Source organism: Lissotriton helveticus, chromosome 5_1 (assembly GCF_964261635.1).
Source record: "Lissotriton helveticus chromosome 5_1, aLisHel1.1, whole genome shotgun sequence".
NCBI lineage: Eukaryota > Metazoa > Chordata > Amphibia > Caudata > Salamandridae > Lissotriton > Lissotriton helveticus.
In genome coordinates, this window is record NC_136065.1 from 1894254091 (window position 1) to 1894260090 (window position 6000).

Consider the following 6000-nt stretch of genomic DNA (forward strand, 5'->3'; position numbering starts at 1 on the left):
AAGACTAAAATATGGTTTTTTTTAAAAATAAGTACAAAAGAATCACGGAATTACATTATACGCAGAGGGAAGGTACTCGGGGAAAGGTCGTTTTCTGGGAGAATAGGTCACGAAAAGGCGGGAAGCCCTGAGTGTGTTTGAGCCAATCGGGAGGGAGAGGAGAGGGGCGGAGGAAGTTAAAAGAGCGGGTGGGAATAGGCAACAGGTTACCGTTGGAGAAACGAGACGATGATGGGAGGCTTTTAACACAAGCAAGCTAGGTACGCACAATAAAATGAGGACGTGATTGCCTTTAGAATCACAAATGCGGGGGAGTTAGGATGAGATCTTGAATTTAAAGTGTGATAACGGCAACATGATATGAACTTTTAAGATTTAAAAAAAGGGAACTTGCTCTGATGAAGGGGAGATTGTACAGAGTATTAAGGGTTCGAGTACGGGTATGGTGAAGAGAGAGATAAACAACGTGACTATTCAGAATAGGTGATTGTTGGGATGGAATTGTAGGTGTACGTGGGTTAACATTGGGAATAGATGTGATTGGCGCAATACGTATGAGGAACACAGAGGGTGACAGGGTGAAATGAAGTACCATAAGGAAATGTTCCTGATGAGATGTAATACCAATGTGATTATGTTGTAAATATATATTTACTTGTGATGAGGAGTGCTAAGAATTAATTGTAATCATGTTGTTATTGATTGTAGTGACCCCCGAAGAAGGGCACGAAGTGGCCCGAAATGCATTGGGTTTTTACTGAAAATAAATGGCTTGTGACGGACTTTTCTGCACTATTCGTATTCTTCCGAAGAGGCCCGGATCGACACAGTTTGAATATCAGAAAACTGAAAATTGGCAGCATACGGCTTGGTGGATTGTGGATTAAACATAGTATGGATTATTGAAGAAAAAGTATAGTTAAAAGTGGATTACTAATAAGAATGGATAAATGTTAGAAAAAAACATGCACGCAAATGAAGCGGCATGATGCTGTGCGACTGGCTTCGGGGCTATGGAGTCCCATTTCAAAATGAATTCTTGACTTTTGGCAGTGGGGCATGCCTATAACCAATCCTGCACGCAAATGAACTAAGGAAAGATAAAAATGGTGAATATAAAAATGAGGTTGAAGGAAAGGGTGTGCATCCCTTCATTTAGTATATGGATCTTAACCTGTCACTTCATACTGTGTGCACCACTCTTGCTTCAGAAGCTACCCGTACACATACATTGAAATGAGAAGCTACCCGTACACATACATTGAAATGCACAATACAAATATCGGGGCTTTGCATACATTTTTGGAGCAGTAGTCAACAAATGCCGAACACTGATATGAGAGTGGCGAGGAAGGAGTAAAGCTTCAGTGTGGGTGAGAGTTGATCTGAGTGCGTGGGGTAGGTGTATCGCCATTATCATGGAGGGTGGTGTAGGTAGGTGATGCAGGACTTGAGGACATGTGTACGGGATGCCCAGTGGACCATGTGGTAGTGACGTAGTTCGTAATTTCAAGAACGAATGAAAATATATAACTGGTGTAGGTCCCAGGGTAGCTTTAGTATAGTTTTGAAAATCAATACAAGCGACAGGCTTCAATGAGTGACAGTTATATTGGACTAACGTTTATTTTAGTGGCTGGCTTCTAGGATCGATTGCGTCAATCACTCGGGTTGAAACAGCCTGCGGAAGGGACCAACAACACCCTTTTGGCTGGCATGGGACGAGACAGGCTGGGCAGTGCTTATGAAAGGAGCAGTTTTACAGCTCTTCGAAGCGCCCCGCCCCCTCGCTATCAGCAGCCTGAGTTAGGAAATACCCGCAGACGGAAATGCCTTAGTGAGACTTAAAATTATTCTTCAGACCAATAAATGTTAGCGGCGGATGTTGGTTGCACCAATTCTTAATGTGCCTGTGTTATGCAAGGGTTATTGCAGGATCCGTAGTCTGGCCCTAACAAGCTAATGCCATTAGGATAAGGGGGCTGGCCCAAGAGGCTGGACGTGAAGCAATCTGCATCCCGACCTCCCCCGGGCCGCCCCCGGGCCGTGGCAGACTCCGCGGAGCCAGCATTAATGACATTTCTCAGTCCTGTGCCTCATTCGTGACACTGGTATCAGCCAATCAGAGACGTCTTATTCAGCACTGAAGGCATTATCCAACCCTTTGCAGCGTGACTGTGGTATACCCCAATCCGAGATGTCTCATTGAGCAAAATGAATATATGCCCCCTTGGGCGTGCAATGGCAAAACAAACCGCGTTTAACAATTAAAGAGCACCGACGATGATTGAATGTGTCCCTGTAGAACACCCAGGGGAAATCGTTCAATTATAAAATATTTACAAAGAAGAATGCGCAGCTAATAAAATGCTTTCATGCAGTGTCTCTGACTTACTTCCTACTATGCATACAGTGCACAGAGAATTACAAATAATATGCGGAAATAAGCACGTCTTCAGTGCACAGGGAAATGGTCAAATTCAGGAGATGAGATGTAACAGCGCAAGTTTCGTTTTCTTAGAGATCCAGAGCGCGCCTGAGACCCGGGCCACTGTCGAATCTGTGCCTTTGACGCACTTTGTCCGTTTCGAAGTCCAGTTAGCCAGTTGCAAATGGTTACCCAACGAACTATGCTGCACTCGCCTGATCACTTCTATAAGTGATCCCTTTGGTTCACGGCCGTGAGGGATGTTAATTAGGGGGGAGGAGAAGTAAGTAAGGCCGAGCCCGCTGGGGGAAACAACAGATGGCTTTGGTGTGGACGCGCTTCGCGCGCTGGATGGAAAGCGCGTGCAGCAGGGGGTGAAGCGGATCCCTTTGAAGTGACGGTTAGAGTTGCATCAGGAAAGCTAAACCAGCAGGCGGATGCGCGTTCACGATCACATGCACTTGTGGAAATCCGCCGGCTGGTTTAGCTTTCCTGATGCAACCCTATAATTCTCGCAATTCATTCCTTGCGGAATGGAATGGCGAGACCTAAAAATCACCTATCTTATCCTCTTTGACTTCTTAAAGACTGTGGCCTTAGTTCTGGCAAGATTCGACTACTGCAATGAACTCTTCCCAAATCTTCAAAAGAGGTCACTGAATAGATTCCAGACAACGTAGAACACTGCAGCACGGTTGCTCCTTAACATTCCCAGATTCAAATCGGCATCCGAGGCCATAAGCAAGATAAACTGGCTGACAATTGAGCTGCTTATTGCCTTTAATGCCCTTTGTATAGCAGTCAAAGCCCTACAGCCCTGACTCCTTGAAGAACAACCTTAAATGGTATTCTCCAGGTAGATCCTACGCTCTGGCCACTCCAGAAATTTGGTTGCTCCTCCCCACAAGTGTATGTCCTGGGGAGGCAGGTACTTCATCAGATGCACTGATCAGATGGATCAGCTTTCCCCAAAATCTGAAATCAGACACCACTCTCTTAGCTTTTAGAAAGTCTTTTAAAACTTGGCTTTTTACTAAGTCAATCTTTCTCATTGTTTACAGACAGCATGAAGACGCCTCCGGGTATAAGTGCGCTCTACCAATTCTCTCCATATTAATATCAATATCATTAACAGAGCCTTAGCTATTGCTCTAGTAAGACAACCGCCTTCAGTAGCCAAATGGCAACTCGCGACAACGCTACTGCCTGGCTTGACATACAGGGATGCAACAAACAAATGATACAAGAGCTAACATTTTCCTTCTCCTCTCCCTAAACTCTACAATGACCTTCCATGCCATCTACGCCTACTCTATGCATGCCTCTGTATGAAGCATGTGGAGCGAAGTGTTCCTGCAGCATGTACCTCCATCTCCCAACGTAGGTCTGAGTCACCATCGCTGCGTCTGGACCACACATCTCTGCATCCCCATCCTATGTCCATCACTCCACTGGTCCTTGGGCTATATCCAACCTTATAAATGCCCCGTATTTAACAGTATTTCAATAAACCATGTTCAGAGTTCATACAGCATGAACCTAGCCGAAGGGCACTGTGGATAAGTCAAAGCTTCATTAAAACCTCCAGTTTACATAAAGTTTACATTTATGTTACTAACATCTGCTCTCTGACAAGTTTATTCGTGCGCTTACCTGACCGATTGACAGTGCAAGCAGTTTCTTCTATACAGAAGCCTTCTCGTCACCCACAAGCCAAACATGACAGTTTCCTTGTTCTGACGATCCAATCTATCCTCGCCACAATGTCCTGCTCACCATGCCCAGGCGTCCTGATGTCAAAGAGGCCACATTTATGTAAACAGAGCACGGTTCCTGCATACAGTGCTGCCTGTGTGTATGGGCGTGGGTGTTTTGGGATGTGGTGAACGCGTTCTTGCTTTAGTTTGGATGCTTAAGCAATCCAAGTTGCTGACAGATTTCAATCTTTGCAGGCTTCACAGCTATAAACCTGGGTGTGACTGAGTCTTGAACTACTGGAACAGGGCTGGCTGGCTCAACCAGTCAGCACCTGGGTGTTTTACAATGCATCGTATGAATCTTAAGAGTGCTTCCTGGCTTCTTTTTTGTTTGTTTTTGTGGGTGTTTTACATAGCGCGAACATGACCCGAAGGTATTAGAGCGCTTTACATGAGCACCAGTTTCGTTTGAGACGACAAATTCATTTATTTTCTAAGCACTGGGAGATTAAGTGGTTTGCCCAGCATCATAGGATGTTTGACCCTCCTGCCAGACTGGAACCTGGTTCCCAACTTCAAAGTCGGTCGATCTAGCCGTCTAGCCATTAAGTCACAGCCTCTCCCCTTAAGCCACAGGGGGGGCAGGTGGGGTCAGTGCCCCCGGTCTATTTGCTCTGCTCCCCCATCTCCCCTTTGGCCCCAAAAACAAAACTGGTGGATGACACAGGAAAAAAAGAGTCACCGCATGTTCCACATCCAACCCCCGCAAATGCAAACAAAGCCATATTTAAACATTTTACGGAAACACATATATACACACATACACATATATTACTACATACACACACACACACACACATAGACATGTACGCGTACACACTCTTCACCACTCCCCTTTGCAGGTCACCCTGCCAGTTTAATCAGTGGCATATTGTGCGACGTCCCCAAAATCATTTCTACAGACGCCATTCCTAGCGTTACTATGCAACATGAAGCATAGTAGCACTCCACGGTCTGCAGAAACCCATGGTTATACTGCGGCAGAAAATAGACCCAGGGACATGGGCGTCAATTCACCAAAATCCCTGGGGTAGTGGAAATCACATCACATGCCATTTGACATTTACTTCGACTCACTCACACATGCTGACACATACACACACATTCACCCACTCTCTCTCACATAAACACACTCTCACCAGTCAGCCCACATACAAAACACATTTAAAAGCATTCTTAATTACCTTAGCTGCCACATAGTGTCATATTCCAGCTAATTGTACTCCATTTTTATTCCACTAATAGTAAATAATATTATTCACTATTTGTGTAATAAAAAACGGAAAACTAGGGAAGTGGATCCCTAACCAACGTCCATTAGGACAAGCTACCCATGTGTTCCAGGCACTAATTTTGCCACCTCTGAGGTCACGGGTAGCAAAGGCAGTCCCAGTGGTCACAAGGGGAAAGCCAGGGGTCACAGCTGTGACCCCTAAATGACGCCCATGCATCGGGACCAAAATAAAATTGGGCCCCTTAGTGAATCTGATATTTAATAAAAGTGGCCCACATTTGCAAATTGGAGAAGGTTTGAACTTCTAAAGAGATGCTGCATACTTCTTTTGCAAGTTAAGGGAGGCTGCATGGACTTGAGCTTGCTGCAGGCAATGTTTGCGGTAGGCGACGGGGGCTGCCTCCAGAGCTGTGGCGGAGTTACAAGGCGATCTGGAAGCAGTCTGGGTACAGAAGGATACCTCTGCAAGAGCACAATAAGGGTGCCAGAGCCAAATCCCAGGAGCCTCAGGGGAGGGCGGCCCTCCTTTAGTGGCATTTAGGCGCCTCCCCACTCGTTTCTGCGGGACTTCAAGAGGAGTC

General features: G+C 45.7%; 1 long non-coding RNA gene across 1 annotated transcript in view; it reads right to left on the reverse strand.

Moving 5' to 3' along the window:
• Window positions 1-4279, reverse strand: part of LOC144753866 (uncharacterized) — a 200653-nt gene extending 196374 nt beyond the window's left edge. The window contains exon 1 of the long non-coding RNA XR_013594574.1: window positions 4082-4279. This is a non-coding gene — a long non-coding RNA (uncharacterized LOC144753866). The remainder of the gene's footprint in view (window positions 1-4081) is intronic.
• Between the last annotated feature and the right edge of the window lie 1721 nt (window positions 4280-6000).